The sequence below is a fragment of the Pleurodeles waltl genome, chromosome 8 (assembly GCF_031143425.1).
Source record: "Pleurodeles waltl isolate 20211129_DDA chromosome 8, aPleWal1.hap1.20221129, whole genome shotgun sequence".
NCBI classification, from domain to species: Eukaryota; Metazoa; Chordata; class Amphibia; order Caudata; family Salamandridae; genus Pleurodeles; species Pleurodeles waltl.
The window spans coordinates 4,489,379-4,516,213 of record NC_090447.1 but is presented as its reverse complement, the minus strand read 5'-3'; the positions used below and the strand labels follow the sequence as shown (position 1 = coordinate 4,516,213).

Genomic DNA, 26,835 nt, shown 5'->3' with positions numbered 1-26,835 from the left:
CAGGCATTCAGAAGATCTGAGCATAACGGTCGACTCAGCACAGCAAAAGAGGGTCCCATGAAGTCAGAGTCCAACTCAGCAAGTTGGGCAATGAAGGACGGAGTGCTGGGGACCCAGGCTAGGCTGTGCACAAAGGAAGTCTTGCAAAAGTGCACAGAAGCCCGAGCAGCTGCAGTTCACGCAGTATACAGGATTACTGTCTGGCGTGGGGCGACAAGGACTTACCCCCACCAAATTTGGACAGATGGGCCACTGGACTGTCAGGGACACTTGGACCCAGCTCCTGTTTTCCAGGGACCACACTTGTCAGGATGAGAGGGGACCCAGATGACCGGTGATGCAGACGTTTGGTGTCTGCGTTGGCGGGGGAAGATTCGGTCGACCCGCTGGACATTTCTTCTGGGCTTCCAGTGCAGGGTGGAGGCTGACAGCCCTCAGAGCATGCACCACCAGGAAACAGATTAGAAAGCCGGCAGGATGAGTCGCTACAATGTTGATGGTAGTCTTCTTGCTACTTTGTTGCGGTTTTGCAGGCGTCCTGGAGCAGTCAGCGGTAGATCCTTGGCAGAAGTCAAAGAGAGAAGTGCAGAGGAACTCTGCTTAGCTCTTGCATTTGTTATCTGCTGAAAAACGCACAGGAGAGACCCTAAATAGCTCTCAGAGGAGGATTGGCTACAGAGAAAGGTAAGCAACTATAAGGAGGGGTCTCTGACATCACCTGCTGGCACTGGCCACTCAGAGATGTCCATTGTGCCCTCACACCTCTGCATCCAAGATGGCAGAGGTCTGGGAGACACTGGAGGAGCTCTGGGCACCTCCCCTTGGGAGGTGCTGGTCAGTAGAGTGGTCACTCCCCTTTCCTTTGTCCAGTTTCATGCCAGAGCAGGGATGGGGGAATCCCTGAACTGGTGTAGACTGGCTTACGCAAGGAGGGCACCATCTGTGCCCTTCAAAGCATTTCCAGAGGCCAGGAGAGGCTACTCCTCTCAGGCCCTTCACACCTAGTTTCAAAGGGAGAGGGTGTAACACACTCTCTCAGAGGAAATCCTTTGTTCTGCCTTCCTGGGACTGGGCTGCCCAGGACCCAGGGGGGCAGAAACCTGTCTGAGGGTTGGCAGCAGCAGTGGCTGCAGAGAAACCACCAGAGAGTTAGCTTGGCAGCACCTGGGCTCTATGCTGGAGCCCCAGGGATGCATGGATCTGGTATTGGGGTGACAATTCCATGATCCTAGACATGTCACATGGCCATGTTTGGAGTTACCATTGTGACGCTACATATAGGTATTGACCTATATGTAGTGCACGTGTGTAATGGTATCCCTGCACGCACAAAGTCCGGGGAATTTGCCCTGAACAATGTGGGGACACCTTGGCTAGTGCCATTGTGCCCTCATACTAAGTAAATATGCACCTAACCTTCACTAAGTGAGGGTTAGACATATACATGACTTATAAGCTACTTAAGTGCAGTGTAAAATGGCTGTGAAATAACGTGGACATTATTTCACTCAGGCTGCAGTGGCAGTCCTGTGTAAGAATTGTCTGAGCTCCCTATGGGTGGCAAAATAAATGCTGCAGCCCATAGGGATCTCCTGGAACCCCAATACCTTGGGTACCTAGGTACCATATACTAGGGGATTATAAGGGTGTTCCAGTGTGCCAATCAGAATTGGTAAAATTAGTCACTAGCCTGCAGTGACAATTTTAAAAGCAGAGAGAGCATAAACACTGAGGTTCTGGTTAGCAGAGTCTCAGTGATACAGTTAGGCACCACACAGGGAACACATATAGGCCACAAACTTATGAGCACTGGGGTCCTGGCTAGCAGGGTCCCAGTGACACATATCAAACACACTGACAAATAGGGTTTCCACTATGAGCACTGGGGCCCTGGCTAGCAGGATCCCAGTGAGAAAGTAAAAACACCCTGACATACACTCACAAACAGGGCAAAAGTGGGGGTAACAAGGCTAGAAAGAGGCTACCTTCCTACACTCAGGACAGTCGGTGTCAATGGGGTCCACCCTCTGTGTTTATGTGAGAGGAGTCCAGGAGTACCAGTCGTCAACATAGATGGTGCCTGCATGAACAGGGGAGTGACTCCGTCATCACACAGGAGATTTCTTCGGTCCTTCTGGTGCAGGATGAAGATAGGGAGGCCTCAGAGTGTGCACACCGTGGAAACTGTTGCAGTTGCTGGCTGGAGCTGATGTTCCAGAGGGAAAGTATCCCTTGTGGATACTTTGTTGCTGTTACAGTGGTTTCTGGAGCAGGCTGCGGTTGATCCGAGGTCAGAGGATGAAGTAGTAGTTGCAGAGGATCCCTGCTGGAAACTTGCAAGTAGAATCTGAGGAGAACCCACAGGAGAGACCCTACATAGCCCTGAGAAGGGGATTGGCTACCTTATCAGGTAAGGACCTATAAGGAGGGTTCTCTGACGTCACCTGCTGGCACTCACCACTCAGAGCCCTCCAGGGTGCCCCCACACCTTGCAAAGCAAGATGGCTGAAGTCTGGGACACACTGGAGGAGCTTTGGGCACCACCCCTGTGGTGGTGATGGACAGGGAAGTGGTCACTCCCCTTTTCTTTGTCCTGTTGTGCGCCAGTGCAGGGGACAAGGGGTCCCTGAACCAGTGTAGACTGGTTTATGCAAGGAGGGCACCATCTGTGCCCTTCAAAGCATTTCCAGAGGCTGGGAGAGGCTACCCCTCCCCAGCCTGTAGCACCTGTTTCCAAAGGAAGAGGGTGTAACACCCTGCTCTAAGAGGAAATGCTTTGTTCTGCCTTCCTGGGACTGAGCTGCTCAGACCCCAGGAGGGCAGAACCCTGTCTGTGAGGTGGCAGCAGCTGTAGCTGCAGTGCAAGCCTCAGAGAGCTGGTTTGGCAGTACTGGGGATCCATGGTGGAGCCCCCAGGATGCATGGAGTTGGCTCCCCAATACCAGATTTGGAATGGGGGACAATTCCATGATCTTAGACATGTTGCATGGCCATATTCGGAGTTACCATTGTGAAGCTACATATAGGTATTGACCTATATTTAGTGCACGCGTGTAATGGCGTCCCCACACTCACAAAGTTCAGGGAAATGGCCTTGAACTATGTGGGGCACCTTGGCTAGTGCCAGGGTGCTTTCACACTTAGTAACTTTACACCTAACCTTCAGCAAGTGAAGGTTAGACTGATAGGTGACATATAAGTTACTTAAGTGCAGGGAAAATGGCTGTGAAATAACATGCGTTATTTCACACAGGCTGCAATGGTAGGCCTGTGGAAGGGTTTGTCGGAGCTCCTTATGGGTGGCAAAAGAAATGCTGCAGCCCATAAGGATCTCCTGGAACCCCAATGCCCTGGGTACCTAGGTACCATATACTATGGACTTATATGGGGGATCCAGTGTGCCAATTTAAATTGGTAAATTAGGTCACTAGCCTACTGTGACAAATTTAAAAGCAGAGAGAGCATAAGAACTGAGGTTCTGGTTAGCAGAGCCTCAGCGACTACTGACAACATACACATTAGTCCACAAAGTATGAGCACTGGGGTCCTGGCTAGCAGGATCTCAGTGAGACAGGCAAAAACATACTGACATAAAGGTAAAAATGGGGGTGACATGCTGAGGAAGATAGTACTTTCCTACACTCCTCTATTCAGAATTTCATTGGATACAGACAGGCAGAATCCACACTTCCAAGCCAGCAGAGTTTGCTTTCCAGGTAAGGGACAGATTTGAAACCACTGAAATACTGCTTATCGCGCACTCAGATATATGGGTTTTTCAAGACAAAAACAAGTGGTGCATACACTTTCTAAACACAGTTTAAATCACAGAACAGATTAAGCAGTCTCCTAAACACACGCTAGTCAGCCACTGAGGTGTATGTAGCCTTTTTACTTAAAAAAGAAGGAGGGGGGCTTTATGCAGACTTTTGTCAAAATCTAGGAAGGAAATTTCAAACAATTACAAGTAAAACACAGCATTTTAAAAACACCAAGCTGGCTGAACACACAGGAAGCCTGCTCTAAAGAGGCATGGGCAGCAGTGCAAACATTTAAAAAAAAATAAAAAGAACAACCAGATAGTCAGAGGCTCTTTCCAGTCTCAGATTTCTTGATCACTGGGCTGTATTTGGGGGCAGAGAAAGCTGGGCTCACAAAATGGAGGTATGTATACAGCACTTTTTTGTGAGTGACAAAAATAGCTATCACATATCTAAAAGGCACATGCTTGAGAATAGTTCATTGAATAGTATTCTGAGTCTCATTGAGTTCTGATTTTATATCCCACACCACTTCCCGGTTTAAGCCTTGCACAGCTTGAACTCACTATCCTCAGGGTGACGTGTTAAAGGGGTGTACTCAGTTCAATAGTCAGGTACAGCCCCAGAACACTAGTGGTATAAGATTCTGGTTGTCACAATACAAGCCTAGTAACCCCTGTCTGCCCTGGTTGAAAATGCTTCCACACCCTTTTGCTCCTTTTTTATGGGCCAGCGCAATGCGCTCCGTCGATGATGTAATCTCTCTTTGGGCTTGAAACCACGCCCAGGTCACGTCAGTCCCTTTCATTGGTTCCTGGGCTTGCTCTTTAAAATCTGCTTGATTTCATTTGTTAAAGGCATGCATATGTCATGCATTTTACGGTATTTAGCCCACCTACACAGCACCGGTAAACTACTGAAACCATTTGAGGCTCGATGTTTTCAGCCCGGGTTTCCGGACTACTTTATCTGTTTATTTTCCCCGCAGCGTGATCTCGCTGGTGTTTACATAGCGCGATCGACCCTCCGTTTTTACGTTTTCAATTTCAGCACGATTGGGCTGCATTATACATAGCATGATCGCAATGTGTTTTTTTTTCTTTTAATTTGTGTGGCAAGAAAACTTAGGTTAGGAGTTTACATCGCAAATAGCTCTAACTCGAGCAAATGCGAGCTCCGTTGCATTGAAAAAGCTTGTTCATCTTACTTCCTCTTATTTTTTCTTGTTATGTTGTATTTTCTTGATTCACTCCATGTTTGGAATAATCGTGAATATTTGAAAGGTTTTTTAGAAGTAAATCCTTCAAAATTTTAAATGTAGCAGTAATAATCTGGAAATGTGAGTTAATATCCACAGTGGTGCAGTTAGGGACCTGTGGACCTTAATGCAAATAAAGAAATCGGCCTCCTGTCTGCCCTGGTTAGGAAGTAAAAACAGTTGTAATTAGGAAGCAGTGGACTCCTTACTACAGTGTCACTGCACCTGCTGCACTAATGATATCCTTTGTTACTTTTACTCCTGATTACACTACTTTTTATTCTTCATTCTAGTCTACTCCCCTTGATCTCTCCACTTCCCCTCCTCTCTCAATTATCCACTGATTCCATCCCTTACAGAATCTACCGCTAGCCTTCTCTCCCTTTCATCTAGTCATCTCTACATGCTTTGTCCCCTGTCCCATATATCTTTACTTTCACAACTATTCTATATCCCTCCTTGTATATATCCCCCTCCTCACCACTTGCCACCTCTCAATGTCTAAATACTCCCATCTTTATCTCCCCATGTCCTCGACCCACTCTGTTCTCCACTGATCTTCCCATTCTAACTATATTTAACCTTCCCCTCTTCTTTTCACCTGCATCACTGAGTCCTTTTTATGCCCCCTTCTTCCACCCCTTTCTTTACTCTCTCTTGGGTATCTTCCTAACGATGCTCTAGGGGAATGGATTTTGTTGCTGTTTCTTTGCAATGGATCTTGGTTAGTAGTAATGTACCTTCCTATGAAGATGGTTAGATCTGGAAAGACCTCTGTTGTATCAGAAATAGTGAAGGGGATCTAGTTATTGGTGTTCCTACTTTTGATGTATTCTTTCAAGGGTGGTCCTGATCCTCAGCAGACCATTAGAATGTCATTGCTAGAAGATTGTTTTGTTTCTCCATGTTGGCTACATCATTCCACAGCCATCTCTTCTCTACTACACCCTGAGGATACAGGCATTTTTGCTCTCATCGCATTTCTGGATGTAATACACATTTTTAAAGCAGAATATGTTGTTAGTTAGGCAGAACTCCAGCATTTCAGCAATCATATGGTTACTTTCTAGATAATTTGCTGGTCTTGTATATAAAGCTTTTTTCACTGCCTCTGGTCTTTTGCCCCATCCGAAGTGGGGGTCCAGTCTGCCCTATACTTCGGGTTTGAGGGTATCCCGCACAATGTAAGTGGATAAAAAACAGAGTCTTCCAGGAGTCTGCCCACACCTCTATTTTGACCAGACCCCGTAAGATGTTGGACTCCGACCCATGATGATGATTTGAAGATTCACTTCTACCCCTAAATCTGCCTTTTCCTAACCCGTCCACTCACCGGCACTTTAACGTAAGCTGTGTAATGACTTCCAGAACACAGGATCCGATGTAAACAGTTTATTTAATAATTGTTAAATAATTGTTAAATCATCAAAATCACCCCTGCCCAGTGCTGACCAGGCCGTCGCTCTCCTGCTCCAACTGCCGCTCCTCCGACGTTCGGTTTTCTCTCGCGTACACACACACAGCAGAAAACAGAACATAGAAAACCAGCCTCATGTGAGCAGCTCCGTTGCGCGTGCATGAAAACCTCAATAATTGACTGCACGCGCAAGGGGGCTCCAAACTACTACATTTAGTTTTCCCTTTAAAAAAAAATATATATATATTTTTTTTTCTTAAAGCAAACAAATAAAACAGGAGGTGTCAAAAAAACAACCAACATCAACCCTCTTACTTTACAATATTGCACTGGTAAATGAAAAACACCTGGTACATATATTATGTTTTCCCTTTACCATAACATATTAAAACTTAAGCAACACGAAGATTCGCACTTAACGGTATCTCAGAGGTAAATTGTGCGCCCTACAACTTTTTTTAACAGGCAAAAGTTCAGAGCATGTGTCCACCACTTTAGGGCACAAAGGTTTAATATCACCAGATTTTTGTACACTCAAGGATTTCTTCACTTTTGTATTCTGCCCTCCATCAATCAGCGGATCGCTAGGTGGCAAGGAAGTATACTTTGATAAAACTTGTACCACTTTTACCACATTCCACCAATTACATCCACCAACACGAACAGCATTACCACACACCTTGTCCATCCTTAGAGGTTCAGAAAACTTTGAGTCACCTTTCCTGAAAAAACTAGGCATTTTGACCCGTACCCAATCACCAACCGTGAATTGTAACTTCTTCACACTTCTATTCTTGTCATAGTATGTTTTTTGCTTTGCTTGGGCTTTTCCTATATTTGAACGAACCTTAAAGTCAATGTCTTTCTTACACATAGAATGTTTCAAATATTTGGACATCCAAGCTGGTCTAAATAGAGTGGCAGGCTTCCTCCCTATAAGCACTTCAAACGTAGACACCCCTGTGCTTGAATGGGGCGTTGTTCTGTAGAACCAGAGCATACTCTTTACAGCCACGTCAACTACACATCTATTAGCTAAAGCCCACTGGGCACATTCACCAACCGCTCTATTAAAGCGTTCAACCAAACCATTAGTTTGCGGTTGGTAAAGTGAACTTTTCAAATGTTTGATTGCACATTCATTGAGAAAATGCTCAACCTCACTTGAAACAAATTGCACCCCATTATCAGAAACAAGTTCCTTGGGAAACCTTTCCTCCAAAAATACATCTTTTAGAAAAGACACAACTGACGTGGAATCAGCATGTCCTACAAACTTCACATGAAGCCACTTGGAAAAGTAATCAACTACAACATAAGCATATCGTAATTTAGGTGGAAGCAAATAGAACGGTCTTAATAAATCGATACCAATCTTTTCCCCCGGACCTGATGGACATTCAATAGGCTTAAGCGGAGGAGTTGACGTCTTCAGCGTCTTATCACTGGTCGAACAGATGTGACAATATTTGACAAGTGCTTCAATGTCCTTGTCCATTTGCGGCCACCAATAGTATTCTCTCACCCTTTTCTTGGTAAGTGTAGCACCCAAATGACCCTCATGTGCTTTTTCCAGAATGATAGATCTAATACCTTCAGGAGGAACAAGCTTATCATTTCTCAATATAACACCATCTTCAATAGTCAGCTCATCTGACACCTTGAAAAAAGGTTGAGTACTCAAATTCAAACTTTTCTCATGAGGCCATCCTTCCTCAACGTACGTCAAGACTTTAGAGAGTACGGGATCATTTGTTGCATCTTTCCAATACACTTCAGAAAATGACCCAGTACATTCCAATTCGATAGCCGCAATGAAACAATTTTCATCTTGAATGTCATCTTTCCCACCAATTTCTCCAGTAATGGGATTCCTAGAGAGATAATCTGCTCTCACATTCTTTCCCCCAGAAATGTGCACCACCGTAAAATCATATTGCAATAACCTGGCTGCAAATCTTGCGATTCTTGGTGTGCTACTTTTGACATTAGTACCATTTAAAATAAAACGGTTTATGGTCTGTTTGGAGCAAAACATTTCTTCTCCAAGGATAAGATTTAAATTTCTCAATTGCCCACCAACATGCTAATAGTTCTTTTTCTGTTACAGAATAGTATATTTAATTTGGTCTGAGCACTCTTGACGCAAAACCAATGGTATGTTCCTGTTTCCCACTGATTTGCGTCAAAACAGCCCCAACACTGAACTTGCTGGCATCAACAGTCAAACAACACTTTAAATTATCATCATAAGATCGTAATACACTCACACTACCCAAGCTTTGTTTAATGGTGTCAAAAGCTTCCACACACTCAGCATCCCACACAAAATCTGTTTTTATTTTCAGTAGATTCGAAATGGGTCGACTAAAGTCGCAAAGTTTTCAATAAACCTAGAATACAACTCACAAAGTCCCAAAACAGATTTGACACCCACATTGTCCTGAGGTGCAGGTGCTCCTACAATCGATTCTACAAGACCCGGTTTGGGATAAACACCTTCTGCTGTCATGACATGCCCCAAATATTCTACAGACGTTTGCAAAAACTGACACATTTCTCTTTTCAATACAACACCAGCACTATTAAACCTTTTCAGGACATGCCTCAAAATCTCATCATGTTCATGGCGATCACTTGCATGGATTAATACACCATCATGAAAAACACACACTTTATTTATGTCTTTAAGCAGCGTAGACATTATTCTTTGAAACACCGACGCTGCCGACGCCAGTGCAAACGGCATACGAAAATATTGATAAGTCCCACACGGGGAAATAAAAGCAGTGATGTGACGAGAATCCGGTGTCAATTCTACCTGGTTGTAAGCAGCGGCTAAGTCAAGTTTCGTAAACAGTTTAGCTCCAGTTATGCAAGAGAGCATCTCACCAATCTTTGGCAGTGGATGAGAGTCCACCCAAATCTCTCTGTTAAGTGCCCTCAAGTCGACACATACCCTCAGTTCTTAATTTTTTTTGCCACTACCAAAGGTGATAACCATAAAGAAGGATCAACAGGTTCAATGATTCCCTTTATTCGTAAACTCTCCAATTCTTTTTCTAGATCCTCAATGACACTAAATGGTACACCTCTCAATTTTTGCTTTAAAGGAATGGCATTGTCTTTGAATTTTATTTTATGTGTAAAGCCTCTTATCTTCCCTAGTTCTCCCGAAAAAACTCTAGGAAACTCATTAAGCAAATTTTCTATATCAGAGGAATCCCTTACAACTGTTACCTGATCACCCGTACCTGGGCGCAAAACCATGCCAAACAACCCTTGATGAAACCAACCCAAAATGTTTAATCCTTTGACAGCCACATAGACCTTCCAAAAAATCCGTCACCCTTTGAAAACAAGGACATCTTTAAAAAAAAACACAAAATCAATCCTCCTTCCCTTGTATGAAACCAGTGACCTGTCTGGTGGGTTCAATTTTCGTGTACCCCAATTTTGCTCAAATAACTCCTGAGTAATCATAGTGATCCTGGCACCAGAATCAGCTAACAACCTTAAATGTTTGTCACCTACCTGAACTAAAATGTAAGGATCAATGCAGTGATCAGGATTACCACTTCTTACAACATGTTCACCCACAGCCAGAATCATTTCCTGCATCTCACTCATCAATTCAACCATTCTGTCATCTCTCTCATCAACAGCATTGACCTTAGTGTTACCACTTTTGTTACTTTGACATACTTTTGTGAAGTGTCCTGTTTTGCCACATAATCTGCATTGAACATTTTTTTGCTGGACAATTCTTCCCACCTTTCAGATGTGGTGGATAACCACACCTGAAACATATGTTAGTTTGTTTGAAAAAACTATTATGCTTGGCCACTTCTCCTTTGCTGCATGAAGGATTGTTCATCTTGCGTCTGTCATCTGATCTCTGAACCACATTATTTTGTTCCACATGTGGATGTTCCAACTCTTTAGCTGATTTAATTGCAGTTTCAATACTTTTGGCAATTCTAATTGAATCCGATGAAGATGGATTTCCCAAGGACAATAACTTTTGCTTGATGGACTTATCCGAACAGTGACATGAATTGGTCATGTATTAACTGATCAGCAAATGCTTCAAAACCACATTCTGAAGAAAGTTTCCTTAAAGAAGATATGTAAGTATTGACATCTTCTCCACCTTTCTGTTCTCGCCTAAAAAACGTATGTCTTGCTATAACCAAACTTGGTGGGGCACCAAATCTGGTAACTAGTTTCTTAAGAGCTTCTTCAAATTGATCAAGTTCTTCACCGTCCTCTAATTGAATATCAGGTAAATGTTTAAACACAGATCTTCCCTCGAATCCTAAGGAATGCAGCAACAAACATTTTTTCCTTTCAGGTCTAAACCTTGATGCACCAATAGCACCCAAATACGTTTCAAAGGCATCATACCACTGTTTCCATGGTATGGCTGGCTCCCCAGGTGTTTCCAAAAATGGTGGAGGTGGGTTAACAGATTGCATGACAGCTAGATGGAGTAACAATGTCACTTAGAACAATGCAAAAATATCAAATTCAATGTCTTTACCAATTTACAAATCTCACAGCAAGTATTTGCCTGTAAAAAGTCATTAAATCCTTAGTAAGATTTATTGTTTAAAGATGGCTGCCACGTTTCCTTAAGAATAAAGTCTTTCTGTAGACACACCCTCTGACTAGAGAGTCGTGGGAAGAACTGCAGGCAGTAATGAGTTTTGCCTCACCGTGAACAGCGCTGTCCAGAGGCTCCTCAGGGATCGAGGGTGAAAGGTACCATCAGCGGGTGAGTGCCTCGTAAAGAACAGGTAAACACTTGGGGTGATTTAGCTCCCCAGCTCGTCGCCACATAAAGTAATCTGTGTAATGACTTCCAGAACGCAGGATCCGATGTGAACAGTTTATTTCATAATTGTTTAATCATCAAAATCACCCCAGCGCAGTGCAGACCAGGCCGAGGCTCCCCTGCTCCAACTGCCGCTCCTCCGACGTTCGGTTTTCTCTCGCACACACACATGCAGCAGAAAACCGAACACAGAAAACCAGCCTCGTGCGAGCGGCTCCGCTGCATGTGCATGAAAAGAACAATTATTGACTGCACACGCAAAGGGGCTCCAAACTACTACACACTTCCTATGGGGTGAGTCGCTCCCCTGCTCCAACTGCCGCTCCTCCGACGTTCGGTTTTCTCTCGTGCACACACACGCGGCAGAAAACCGAACACAGAAAACCAGCCTTGTGCGAACGGATCCATTGCGTGTGCATGAAAAGAACAATAATTGACTGCACACGCAAAGGGGCTCCAAACTACTACACACTTCCTATGGGGTGAGTCCGACTGATTTGGGATGCCGACCTCATGTTTGTCGACCTTATTGCATTTTTGTGTCTTTCTTGCCTTTTGGATTTTCTCAAACTCTCTAACCCACATGTACCTAATAGCACATTTTTAAGGAATCACAGGTATTTTCTGTAATACCGCATATTTTGTTCATACTTTTGCATTGTGCTTCCCTAGCCTCAAACCCAATACCCCAAAAGAATATACACTGAATCTTTCATAGAAGAGGCAAGTATCTCTTGAGTTCTTAAAAGTACTAATTTACTATCACTTTTGTAATGATTCATCCGCACACTTGATGTCTTGAGAACAGATTTATTGTGAATATATTTAACCCTGGCAACACATCCGGCTGCCAGCACATCCCTGCACTTCTCTCCCCAACATTCCATGTTCCAGCCCATTTAGTCACATTCCACAGTGACATCATTATAAAACTTATTTACATTCTTTACTGCCTACATCACAACATATCTACCCCCTGAGAACACAAACTGATGAGAGATATGAACATAAAAATAACTAATGAAATTACAGTGTTACTACATAGAAACGTACTAGATAGAAGAATACTATTGTAATTAACATGAGGAACCTTCCAAAACTATAAAATAAATAACGAATATAGTACTTTATGCACAAACCAAATTCTTGAATTTTGTTGTTTTGCTGATTTTTCTACCAAACCTCCCATACTTACCTTCACTTCTGTTATTTAGACTGTGACTGTCATCATCTTTGTAAGAAGATCCATCACTAACTTGTACATGGATGAGATCCAGAGGTGAACTCTGCCAGGACCACTACCATCTTTTCATTAACATTTTTATTTCTGGCACTTTGTTCCTGATCATATTCTTCCCCCGTCAATCAGTCATTTTGACCTGGCACTCTCCGCATATTACCATTACTTATGAACAGTAATGTAGTTGTAACCTTGCCTCTGTTTAAAGATACCCGACTTGTGTGCCAGATTTTTTCATCCTCCGATAAAAAAGGGTTGCAGAAAACCTTAACCACTTTAACAGGATCATAAAACTTGCCTTCATCCTTCTTATATACACCTGTTTTTTTTATTTTTACCAAGTCTCCCACATTCACATGATTTTTTTTTACATCAATGTTTGCGATGATAGTATTTTTTGTAATTGTCCTTTGCTTTGTCCAAATTGCATTTAACTATTTCTGGTGTCCACCCACTCATTCTGGCACTGCTCATCCAACATTATCCTTTCTCAATGAAACTCCCCCCTTGAGTTCGAAGGGGCTGCACCCAGTTGGTGTTCAAGGTGTTACTCTGTGTGGCCACACTCTTTTCCATACCTTGGTTTTCCACCTTTGCCCTGAAATCTCTGCTAATTGTAAGTTGTTCTTTATAAAATTATTGAACCGCTCAACAGTACCATTACCTGAGGAATGGTACACAGATATTGTGTCATTTATTATGGTACTTCTATGCAGATAGTTTTTAAATACTTCTCTAATAAATTGTGGCCTGTTGTCATTGATTTTGCATTTTGGTACCCCTACTCTTAGAAAATATGATGCAAAAACACTAACTTCAGCATAAGAATCTGCTTTAAGAAGAATATCTATTTCCGACTACTTAGCAAAGTGATCATAGTACACCATAATGTTCTTTGGTATGTGTTGGAAGGTGGGTCATTAGTTGTGTGGCCTGCCCAAGTAATGAGTCCGCACGCGACCACCACTGGGAACCAAACTCCCGATTGTAGAGCTTGACTCTCATGGGGTAGCTTGCAGAGCAGTCCAAGGCTTACTCAAGGGAGGTGGTGTGGGCTAGTAATCCCCATTCACGAGCACACAAGTATGACTCTCAATAAATGATTGTCCAGTCTGTGCTTTTCTTTTGATAAAGTAAAAGTACATTTATTACTCACACACACACTACTCAATACTATGCAACAATCTACAAATATACACAAAGTGATGGAATAACTCTGGGAGGACATTGTGTAATCTCTCATGTCTCCTCCAAGAGAGGATATAATCCAACAACCCACATGGCAAAACAATCCCCGGTGTCCCCCTGCAACAATTTAACATTTGACCTGTCCCCCTGCAACATTTTAACATTTGACTGTAACATCTTCAATTAAGTACATCTATGGTGCCAAGAAATGGCTGTCAGTCTCATAATTCAAACTAGCATCAACAGGGAACATATAGGACCATATTCAAGCAATTTAACCATTAGGATTACTTTCGGATTACATTCAAATTACTCTTAATGGACCATCAAATAACAGTTGAATACATTGGGTAATACCAGCCTACACCTCTAGTAGGCACAGTCCCACAAGCCAAACCAAAAGTCCACATAAGCTTATGCTCTACCAACAAGGAAAGCCCTTGGGGGGTTATCATTCCTTTGTCCCACCCTACCTAGGGTGGGGCCGCAAACTGCTTTGGGGGGAGGCTGGGCTGCTCCTGCAGCTCCCCCTGTCCATGGGCATGGGTTTGGTGGTGGCCCCATCTCCCTGGAACCACCCCAAGCTGGTTTAGGGGACTAAACCCCTGCTGATGCCCCGCAAAGCATGCTGGGACGGCCGCATATGAGATGAGCGGCTCTCCCGCTACACCGGGGAGAGCCAACATGCCAGCAAAGCTGAGGCTTCTTCCAGGGGGGTGCCTGGTCGCACCCGGACACCCCCACACAAGGTAAGTGCTCCATCATGGAGGGCGGAGCAGGGAGCCCACCCCTGGCCGCCCCCTCCGGCTCCCCGCATGGCCAGCACCCCTGTGTGCTGCCATGGGAGCCGGCCTTCTCTGTGCTGTCTGCCCGCTCCAGCGGGCAGACGGTGCAGGCTTGCGGCCGGACGGGCTGCTTGGGGGAGTGCAATGGCACTCCCCCCTTCTTCCACGACAGCTGTGGGGCCCCGGGCTGTAGGTCGGGGAGTCCATCCACGACTCCACGGGGAGCGCAACGGCGCTCCCTTACACCATCTTCCCTTTGGGGCCCCGGGATGGGGTCCGGGGCCCCAGTGGTTATTTTCATGGGGGGCGCGATAGCGTCCCCCGACTTGACTTCGGCTGGGGCCCCAGGATGGGGTCTGGGGCCTCTCGGATCCATCTTAACAGGGAGCGTAATGGCGCTCCCCGGCTTCTTCTTCGGCGGCACCTCCACCGCCGGCTGCCCACTCCTCCTTCTTCCTGGGGCCCCCAGATGGGGTCTGTGGCCCCATTTCACCATTTTCACGGGGAGCGCGACGGCGCTCTCTGACTTTTCTTCGGCTGGCAGGGGGGGTGAGTGACGGCGCCTCCCCCCATCAAATCAAAACAGGCCAGGCTTCACGGGGCCCCGGGATGGGGTCCGGGGTCCCTTCCTCTTCCTGAGGGGGAGTGCGAGGGCACTCCCCTCGCTCCTCTTCCTCCTGGGGCGGCCCCCGGGCCCTGGCCCAACCCGGGGGCACAGTCTGGAGCAGCGGCTGAGCCCCACGCGCTTCTTCGCTGCTTCTCAAAAGGTCAAAGGTCACAATCCTTCTTCCCTGGATATCTCGGGCCCCCAAGGTACGATTCTCATAATTCCGGTGTCGTTTCGCTCCTGGTGACAAGCCCTTGCCACCAGGAACACTCTCCTTAGGCCTCCTGGCCTCGAAGTGTCCCAGATCATAGGGAGCCAGTCCCACTGACTCCCTGCGCCAGCCTTTCCTCTGAGTGCCCTCTTTTCCTTCTGGGCAGCGTGTTCTCCTTGCACTAGCCCAGTCCTTCCCCCAACTAGTCCTCTGGGGGGGGGTAAAGGGACCAGCTTGCCTGGCCCTGGTATTCGCCTCGCTGGCCTGGAGTCCTTCAGGGGCAGAGTCCCTGCCCCAGGGGCAGTCAGGGGGTTCTTCCTTCCAGTTGTCCATGATGCCCGTCTGCAGTCCCAGTGTCCAGCAGTGAAGCACAGCCAGGAGAGAGAGCTCTCCCCTGTGCACGACCTTTTAAGTGGGGGCAGAAGTGTCCAGCAGGTCTGCACCTCTGGCCTATCCAGATGTGCCACATCACTTCCTTGCCCCCGTCCCCTCCTTCTTGCACGATCTTCTGGGATAGCTCAAAATGGCATCCTCCAGGAGTTAGTTGCCACATGTGCTCTGAAAGTCTCAGCCCCTCCTCACTGACATTCCTCGCAGGGCCTCTCCAGCCTGCTCCTGGCTCGGAATGACAGATGGATGATTGATGCAAGGCCCTGCTCAAGCAACTGGACAGAGCAGTAATTGGCCCTAATCCTGAGCTGAGTCAGAGAAAGATGACATCCATGGATGACCCATAAGTTGTACAACTATGCTCTTGTAACATGCTGCATCATTCTTTTCTTACAGGTTACAGTGTACTTTGGTGTGACTCTGGTCTCGGTGGACCCCAGAGAACTGGAGTTGCCCCCTAGGCCCTCCTTTCCCATTGACATTTAATGGTGTATCCCTACAATTGAAATACCTTAAGCACACTGACATTGGCATTGAACTGAGTGTCCCTACAGTGAAAAGACAGTAAGTACACTGATTCTCCCTCAAATGTGTACACCCCTCTCATGAGACCTACTCCAGGTCATCACCCACTCAGCATAGTTCATCCTGCACCAGACTTACCTAAGCGCTGTTCTTGGGCTGCGCACACCAGGAATCCTCGCCCACAGCCCTCACATGGGTGCGCATCCATGTGCACACATGATCACATGTAACCCGCCCGGGGCCTCCTGCCCTTGCTGTGTCACAACAGCCTTTCCTTAGCACGGCGGCACCGGCGGTAAACATGCGCAGTCCATTTTACCATGTGTTTACTGTGAGTACACATACCTAGGGTTTTTTAAGATCATTGCATAAATCACAATGCCCAACTCTCCTTTCAACAGCCACGTCCACACCAGGCCACCAATATAATTCCTTTACTCTGCTTTTGGTCTTTGAAATTCTCAAATGACCTTTGTGGCAAATTTCCAGAATCTTATTTCTTAGCGCACTCGGTGGAAACCTTTTCTCATTGTGTAACACCACACCATCCTCTTCTGACAATTCATTTTTTAATTCCCAAAAAACACGAGTGTCACTATTCATTTCACTTTTATTGTGCTGTGTATTCATTATCCACACACGCAATTGTTGCCTTCTTCCATTTACTTTTAAATAAAGCATTCACTTTCTCACCAACACTGGCTACACAACAATTCATCATACTTTTCTATGCCAGCACTCCTTTCATCAATATATTGCTCCATAATAGGTAGCCTAGGTCTTGACACCCAGAACATAATTTAAACCATAATTGTAATCTGTAGGAGGCTGGCCTGGCTTCTAGTGGGTACCTTGTGGTACTTACACATTGTGCCAGGTCCAGTTATCCCTTATTAGTAGAGTAGAGGTGTTTCTAGCAGCTTAGGCTGATAGAGGTAGCTATGGCAAAGCAGCTTAGGCTGAACTAGGAGACACGCAAAGCTCCTCCTATACCACTTACATCATATAGCACAATATCATAAGAAAACACAATACTCATAGTTACTAAAAATAAAGGTACTTTATTTTAGAGCCAATATGCCAAAAGTATCTCAGATGATACCCTGAATTAGGAGGTAAGTCATATACACAAATTATATGTACACAAACCCAAAACAGGTAAGTAACAGTAAGAAAAGTAGTGCAAACAATGTAGAATCACAATAGGATGCAATAGGTAGAAATAGGCCTAGGGGCAACACATACCGTGTACTCCAAAAGTGGAATGCGAACCACGAATGGACCCCAGGCCTAGTGAAGGTTGTAGAGGGTTGCTTGGACTGTAAGAAACCAGTAAGGGTGTCCAAGATACCTGTAGACGGGTCTCTTTGACCACACCTACTACTGCCGCGGGCTGGCGCCTCCCACACGCCTCAGATTCGGGTCTCACGTGTTCCCATGGAAACATGGGAACGCTTTCAGAGACGCGAAGAAATGATTTCCGGGATTCCCTCATAAAAAGAGAAGAGGGACTCGGAAAAGGGCAGAAGGAGTTCCCTCGAGGGATGCCACCACGGGAGCTGACGGAGACGCAGGAGGAACAGAAGGAGACGCCGCAGGAGCAGGAAGGCACACCGGAGGAGCAGAAGGAGACACCGAAGGAGAAGGAAGGCACACTGGAGGAGCAGAAGGAGACCTCACAGGAGAGGGAGGAAACACCGGAGGAGAAAAGGGAGACACCACAGGAACGAGAGGGACCTGCCGAAGAGGAAACCCGAGACCTGGAGACGAGCCTTTGCTGCCACGACCATGGAGGGTCGTGGCTTAACAAGGTACGGTCCTTGTTACAAGGACAGGGAAGACACCGTTATTTATATAAAACACCAGGGGGAGGAGGAGGAGGAACAGAGGGGAGGACGGAAGGAGGGCACGCGTGAAGGGGTCAGGAGAGGGAGAAAGACATAAGAAAAAACACGACTGGGGTCTGCACTAAGGAGAGATTAGTTGTCACAATTATCCCACTTCTGACACGACTCACTAACGGGCTACCTATAACCCACCTCTATCTTCCACAGTTCTTCCCCCCCTGCATGATTATTTCCCAAATACCCCAGAATACCGAAAACCACTTACCCTTGTTTCCTGCTGTGTTTTATGTTTTCCGGTTCCACCTGGGAGGTCACGAAGGCCGACACCATCAAGAGACCTAAGAAACACAGACCAGAGACAGTAAGAAGGAGAAGAAGTTGACCGAACGGCTTCATCATCATACACCTACTCTTATTTCTGTTCTTACATCCAATTTATTTCACAATAAACCGATTTGGGCACTCGACCTACGACCCAGAGTCATTTGTACCGCCGATCCCCACCACAGTGGTGTCAGAAGTGGGATCAGAAACCATAGGCGGTACGTTGAGGCACACAGGATGAGGGAGAATCCCACGCTGGAAGATATGATCAAGCAGTTGGCGGAAGGCCCACGACACCTCCAATTGGTATGGGAGGCACACCAGAGGGAAGCAAAAGAGGACAGGGAGGCTCTTCAAACAGCCTTAAAAAGTCAAGCCACCATAATGGCTAACAATCAGCTTGTGCATGAGTATTCGCTCCAGAAGTTAACGGACACTATTGCAGCAAGCAAAGTACACCCTAATGTTCCGAGCTCGGTCCTACAAAAATTTCAAGGAGAGGACCCTGATTCCTTTTTCACAAATTTTGAACGTGTGGCCTCCTCAGCCCAATGGCCGGAAGAGCGCTGGGGACATTAGGGGTATGTTGCCCCCTCCTAACGGGAATCCTTCAGACAGCATACCAGGCCGCAAATCCTGGGGGTACTACTCCTTATAAAGACATTAAGAGTAGTATTTTGGAAAGAGTGGGTCACGACTCTGAATATTATAGAATGAAGTTCAGAAAGGTAAAATGGGGACAGAGTGAGGACCCCCGTACATTCTACTTTAGGGTAAAGGACTTGGGACTAAAATGGCTGGGTCCCTTGGGAACCGACCGAGAAGATATCATTAAAGCGGTTATCCTTGAACAATATTTGGATTCCCTCCCAGGCAGTACTAGGAACTGGATTAGGCAACACTCCAAGATAGACACAGAACTGGCCGTAGACCTAGCTTGTGCATATCACAGATCAGTTGACGTCAAGTCTTTAGGTCCCCAAAACATTGTCAAACTTCCCATGGGTACCCTCAAATATCCTCTTCGACGATCAGTAGAAGAGCCTGGACCTCACAGACCCGGAGAACCAAACCCCGTGCAACAACTGCAATGTTTTAGCTGTGGGGAGTGGGGACACATTGCGAGAGTGTGTCCCAGAAAAAGTGACCGCGTAGAACCTATGGAGATAGGAGTCACCCGGGGTAGGGTACTGTGCACTGGGAGAGGGCATAATAAGTACAAACAGACCATCAAAGTTAATGGAACCCCAGTAGAAGCCCTAGTTGATTCGGGCTGTAGCCAGTCCGTAATACGTAGCAACCTCATGAATCAAACTGAACCGGCCCGAGTCAGTGGGTTACCATCTGTTGCATTCATGGGGATAAGGAAAATTATCCTCTGGCATTGATCAAGGTAGAATGGGGAGAATTTCATGACTTCCTTCCTGTAGGGGTTATGGACAGATTGGTGGAAGATTGTGTCATCGGTACAGATTATATGCGGTTCACTGCTCTTTTAGAAAAAATAAAAAAACAGGTAATATCTCCAGATTGGTGGACGGAAGCCCCCTTTTCCAATAGTCACAAAGAGAGCCCCCCGATTCGCACTAAACTGACAAGAAGGGAGAAAAGACAGGAAAAGTGCAAATACCAGACATCAAGAACTGAACTGTTACCGGAAAAAGTAGTAGCCAGCAGCAACAACACCAACCTCTCTTTCAGAGCTAGTCAACGAGAGGACCCCACTCTCTGTCACGCGTGGAAAAACGCCAAGACAGAGATCACAGAAGAGGTGGGTCCTTATTTTCTAATTCATAAGAACCTTTTGTATAGAGTCACATCATCCCCCTATGGAGAGAAGAAACAACTAGTAGTACCTGAGCCGTATCGGAACCAGGTCCTATTTTTAGCCCATAACCAGCAAGGGGGTGGACATTACGGTCGAGAAAAAACTGAGGAATATTTGTTAAGACGATTCTATTGGCCAGGGGTGTACGCTCACATTAGGAAATACTGCTTACAGTGTCCGAGGTGTCAATTAATAGAACCAGGAGCCTTGTTGAAGGTCCCTTTACAACCCTTGCCCATTATCGAGGTTCCCTTCAGTCGCGTGGGTATGGATCTAGTAGGACCCTTATTACCATCCTCCAAGGGCCACACCTACATACTTGTTCTGGAAGACTACGCCACCAGATACCCCGAGGCAATTCCCTTGTCCAGTATGACCTCTAAGGTAGTAGCCCAAGCCATGATAAATTTATTCTCCCGGGTTGGATTTCCCCAAGAAATCCTAACAGACCAGGGTACCCCATTTATGTCCTCCCTTATGAAACAGATTTGCAAACTACTCGGGATCACCCAGGTAAAAACCTCTGTATATCATCCACAAACGGATGGTCTGGTAGAACGCTATAACCGCACCATTAAAAATCTGCTGCGGAAAATGGTGGAAGACTCCGGGAGGGACTGGGATCAGAAACTCCCTCTGGTTCTCTATGCCATCCGAACTCACGAACAATCTTCCACGGGACATAGTCCGTTCAAATTAGTGTTCGGGAGACAGCCCCGTAATTTGCTTGATATGGCAGCAGAAAGGTGGGAAGAAGAGGGGGAGGAGGAAAAACCTCTGCTAGAGTATGTCAATAAACTGAAGGGTCACCTACAAACGGTTTGGGAAGATGTAAGGAACCATCTCGAAAAAGCACAGACAAAACAAAAAGCGTATTATGACCAGGGAACCAAGATGCGATCCTTTGAGTCTAACGACCAGGTCCTGATAATGCGACCTACCTCTGAAAATAAATTATTAGCTAAGTGGCAAGGTCCCTACTGGGTAATAAAAGCAGTCACCCCTGTCACATATCTTATTGAAATAAATCAAAACCCAAAAAGGACCCAAATATACCACATTAATTTACTAAAAAAATGGGAAACACCGGATGACATTCCCAATATTTCTGCTTCTGGGTTCTTAATCACCCCAACCCCGGATTTAGAGATGGATCTATATCCCAACAATATAGACGACCAATGGGAAAGTCCGTGTATAAATGAGTCCCTCCGAGGGTCTGATAAAACCCAACTATACACCCTGTTACATCAACATTCCCTATTGTTTTCAGCTAAGCCCGGTTGAACCACATTGATCCAACACTGTATCAGAACCCCAGAGGGCAAAACTGTTTGATTACGACCCTATAGAATTCCCGAAGCACGAAAACATCTTATTGAAGAAGAAGTAAAGAAAATGTTAGCCTTACGGGTTATCGAACCATCCACAAGCCCTTGGTGCTCCCCGGTGGTTCTAGTCCCTAAGCCAGACGGGTCTGTTCGATTTTGCATCGACTTCCGTAAGTTAAATGACTTATCGCTCTTTGATACATATCCCATTCCCTGAGTAGATGACGTGTTGGAGAAACTAGGAAGTGCCCGTTACATGTCAACCCTAGATTTAACGAAAGGGTACTGGCAAATCCCGCTCGCCACCGCAGACAAAGAAAAGACAGCCTTTGCAACCCAGTCCGGGCCTATACCAGTTTACTGTTCTTCCCTTCGGTCTCCACGGGGCACCAGCCACATTTCAAGGCCTAATGGATCGGCTCTTAAAACCGTTCCAAGCATATGCAGCGGCTTACCTAGATGATATTGTAATTTTTAGTAACTCCTGGTCTGAACATCTTCACCATCTCAAGACTGTGTTCCACGCCTTAGAAGAGGCTGGCCTTAGGCCAACCCAAAAAAATGTATCTTAGGGAACACTCAAATCGCTTACCTTGGTTACCTTATTGGCAATGGAATTCTACGACCACAGAAAGATAAAGTTGAGGCCATAATGCAAGTACCAGTACCTAAAACAAAGAAGGAACTACGGTCCTTTTTAGGATTGGTGGGGTACTATCGCAGGTTCATTCCTCAGTACTCTACAATTGCCTCCCCTCTCACTGATCTCCTGGAAAAACAATACTTTTCCCAACTACCTTTATTCACCAGCTCACAACTCCTCAGCTTTGACCGGTTAAAACGGTCCCTCACAACCAAACCCGTCCTTAAATGTCCAGACTTTTCCAAGTCCTTCCACTTATATACGGACGTATAAGTCGTAAACTACTTCCCAGGGAATGTCATAACCTCGCTATTGAGAAGGAGTGTCTGGCTATTAAGCGGGCCGTAGAAAGTTTGCGATATTATCTCCTAGGAAGACCCTTCATCCTCTTCACTGATCATGCCCCGTTGACCTGGTTAGCCTCACATAAGGACACAAATTCCAGGGTGTTGAGATGGTTTCTGGAACTCCAACCTTTTACCTTTCAGGTGCGCCACATTCCTGGTTCCCAGCAGGGCCCTGCTGACTATCTTTCACGGTTCCCCGATTCTTCTGTCCTCTACCAGTCCCGTTCATGGGATGGGGAGTGTAGACGGGTCTCTTCGACCACGCCTACTACCGCCGCGGGCTGGCGCCTCCCGCGCGCCTCAGCTTTGGGTCTCACGCGTTCCCATGGAAACATGGGAACGCTTTCAGAGACGCGAAGAAATGATTTCCGGGATTCCCTCATAAAAAGAGAAGAGGGACTCGGAAAAGGGCGGAAGGAGTTCCCTCGAGGGATGCCACCACGGGAGCTGATTGAGACGCAGGAGGAACAGAAGGAGACGCCGCAGGAGCAGGAAGGCACACCGGAGGAGCAGAAGGAGACGCCTAAGGAGAAGGAAGGCACACTGGAGGAGCAGAAGGAGACCTCACAGGAGAAGGAGGACACACCAGAGGAGAAAAGGAAGACGCCACAGGAATGAGAGGGACCTGCCGAAGAGGAAACCCGAGACCCGGAGACAAGCCTTTGCCGCCACGACCCTGAAGGGTTGTGGCTTAACAAGGTACGGTCCTTGTTACAAGGACAGGGAAGACACCGTTATTTATATAAAACACCAGGGGGAGGAGGAGGAGGAACAGAGGGGAGGACGGAAGGAGGGCACGCGTGAAGGGGTCAGGAGATGGGGAAGGACATAAGAAAAAGCACGATTGGGGTCTGCACTAGGGAGAGATTAGTTGTCACAAATATCCCACTTCTGACACGACTCACTAACGGGCTACCTATAACCCACCTCTATCTTCCACAGTTCTTACCCCCCTGCATGATTATTTCCCAAATACCCCAGAATACCGAAAACCACTTACCCTTGTTTCCTGCTGTGTTTTATGTTTTCCGGTTCCACCTGGGAGGTCACGAGGGCCGACACCATCAAGAGACCTAAGAAACACTGACCAGAGACAGTAAGGAGGAGAAGAAGTTGACCTCATCATCATTCACCTACTATTATTTCTGTTCTTACATCCAATTTATTTCCCAATAAACTGCTTTGGGCACTTGACCTACGACCCAGAGTCATTTGTACCGCCGATCCCCACCACAATACCCCACCCCAAGACCCTGAAAATTAGGAGTAAAGTTACCCTACTACCCCAGAAAGACAGAATCGTCGTGATAGGGGATTCTGCAAGAACCACAAGCACCAGCAAAACACTGAAGAAGGATTCCTGGACCTGAGGACCTGTAAAGGACGGTGACCAAGTCCAAGAGTCACGCAAGTGTCCAGGGGGGGGCAGGAGCCCACTAAACCCCGGATGAAGGTGCAAAAGGGCTGCCTCCAGGTGGAAGAAGCCGAGGATTCTGCAACAACAAAAAGTGCCAGGAACTTCCCCTTTGGTGAGAAGATGTCCTACGGCGTGCTGGAGGTTGCAGAAGTGTTTCCACGTAGAAAGACCGAAACAATCCTTGCTAGCTGCAAGAGTCGTGGTTGAGGATTTTGGGTGCTGCTGGGGCCCAGGAAGGACCAGGATGTCGCCACTTGGAAGAGGACACAGAGGGGGCACTCAGCAACTCAGAGAGCCCCCACAGAAGCAGGCAGCACCCGCAAAAGTACTGGAGCAGGCACTTAGATGATCTGAGGACAACAGTTGATTCAGAGTCACAAAGGAGGGTCCCACGACGTCGGAGTCCAACTTAGTGAGTTGGGCAATGCAAGACGGAGTGCTGGGGACCCGGGCTAGGCGGTGCACAAAGGAATCTTTGGAAAAGTGCACAGAAGCCGGAGCAGCTGCAGATCACGCAGTACACAGGATTACTGTCTGGCGTGAGGAGGCAAGGACTTACCTCCACCAAATTTGGACAGAAGGGCCACTGGACTGTGGGAGACACTTGGACCCAGCTCCTGTGTTCCAGGGACCACGCTCGTCAGGATGAGAGGGGACCCAGAGGACCGGTGATGCAGTCTTTTGGTGCCTGCGTTAGCAAGGGGGAAGATTCCGTCGACCCACGGGAGATTTCTTCTTGGCTTCCAGTGGAGGGTGAAGGCAGACAGCCCTCAGAGCATTCACCACCAGGAAACAGTCGAGAAAGCCAGCAGGATGAGGCGGTACAATTTTGCTGGTAGTCGTCTTGCTACTTTGTTGTGGTTTTGCAGGCGTCCTGGAGCAGTCAGCGGTCGATTCTTGGCAGAAGTCGAAGAGGGAAGTGCAGAGGAACTCTGGTAAGCTCTTGCATTCGTTATCTGAGGAATAGCCCAGAGGAGAGACCCTAAATAGCCAGAAAAGGAGGATTGGCTACTGAGAAAGGAGGCTTGGCTGCTGAAAGAGGTACGCACCTATCAGGAGGGGTCTCTGACGTCACCTGCTGGCACTGGCCACACAGAGCTGTCCATTGTGCCCCAACACCTCTGAATCCAAGATGACAGAGGTCTGGGACACACTGGAGGAGCTCTGGGCATCTCCCTTGGGAGGTACTGGTCAGAGGAGTGGTCACTCCCCTTTCCTTTGTCTAGTTTCACGCCAGAGCAGGGCTGGGGGATCCCTGAACTGGTGTAGACTGGCTTATGCAGAGATGGGCACCATCTGTGCCTGTCAAAGCATTTCCAGAGGTTGGGGGAGGCTATTCCTCCCCAGCCCTTCACACCTATTTCCAAAGGGAGAGGGTGTAACACCCTCTCTCAGAGGAAATCCTTTGTTCTGCCTTCCTGGGCTGCCCAGACCGCAGGGGGGCTGAAACCTGTGTGAGGGGTTGGCAGCAGCAGAAGTGGAAATCCCGGAAAGGCAGTTTGGCAGTACCCAGGTTCTGTGCTAGAGACCTGGGGATGCATGGAATTGTGCCCCCAATACCAGAATGGTATTAGGGTGACAATTCCATGATCCTAGACATGTTACATGGCCATGTTCGGAGTTACCATTGTGACGCTACATATAGGTAGTGACCTATATGTAGTGCACGTGTGTAATGGTGTCCCCGCACTCACAAAGTCCGGGGAATTTGCCCTGAACAATGTGGGGGCACCTTGGCAAGTGCCAGGGTGCCCACACACTAAGTAACTTGGCACCTAACCTTCACTAAGTGAGGGTTAAATATATACGTGACTTATACGTTACTTAAGTGCAGTGTAAAATGGCTGTGAAATAACGCGGACGTTATTTCACTCAGGGTGCAGTGGCAGGCCTGTGTAAGAATTGTCAGAGCTCCCTATGGGTGGCAAAAGAAATGATTCAGCCCATAGGGATCTCCTGGAACCCCAATACCCTGGGTACCTAGGTACCATATACAAGGGATTTATAAGGGTGTTCCTGTATGCCAATGAGAATTGGTGAATTTAGTCACTAGCCTGCAGTGACAATTTTAAAAGCAGAGAGAGCATAACCACTGAGGTTCTGGTTAGCAGAGCCTCAGTGATACAGTTAGGCACCACACAGGGAACACATACAGGGCACACTTATGAGCACTGGGGTCCTGGCTAACAGGATCCCAGTGACACAGGGGCTAAAACAAACATAAAGTGAAAATGGGGGTAACATGGCAGGCAAGATGGTACTTTCCTACATAATCTAGTAATCTTATAGACATACGCGCCAAGCGTGGTGAGGCATGACTGAGACCCTTGCTAGCTACCACCTAAGTGGCTTGTGATCACATGAGACCCCAAATAAATGGTCTAAAATGATGCCCTCACACTAAGTAACTTTGCACCTAACCTTTACCAGGTAAAGGTTAGACATATAGGTGACTTATAAGTTACTTAAGTGCAGTGGTAAATGGCTGTGAAATAACGTGGACGTTATTTCACTCAGGCTGCAGTGGCAGGCCTGTGTAAGAATTGTCAGAGCTCCCTATGGGTGGCAAAAGAAATGCTGCAGCCCATAGGGATCTCCTGGAACCCCAATACCCTGGGTACCTCAGTACCATATACTAGGGAATTATAAGGGTGTTCCAGTAAGCCAATAAAATTGGTAAAATTGGTCACTAGCCTGTTAGTGACAATTTGAAAGAAATGAGAGAGCATAACCACTGAGGTTCTGGATAGCAGAGCCTCAGTGAGACAGTTAGTCATAACACAGGTAACACATTCAGGCACACTTATGAGCACTGGGGCCCTGGCTGGCAGGGTCCCAGTGACACATACAACTAAAACAACATATATACAGTGAAAAAT

General features: G+C 46.7%; 1 protein-coding gene across 2 annotated transcripts in view; it reads right to left on the bottom strand.

Annotated features, from left to right (window-relative positions):
* The window catches only part of LOC138249656 (NACHT, LRR and PYD domains-containing protein 3-like), an 886,959-nt gene that overhangs the window by 785,459 nt on the left and 74,665 nt on the right, over positions 1-26,835 (bottom strand). Inside the window, exons 3-4 of one of the 2 annotated variants that reach the window (XM_069203614.1) lie at positions 23,540-23,622; positions 18,332-18,404 (exon numbers count right to left, since the gene is read on the bottom strand). The exons of the other annotated variant lie outside the window; for it this stretch is intronic. The gene's annotated coding sequence lies outside the window, so the exon portion shown is untranslated. The remainder of the gene's footprint in view (positions 1-18,331; positions 18,405-23,539; positions 23,623-26,835) is intronic. 2 annotated transcript variants of the gene reach the window in all.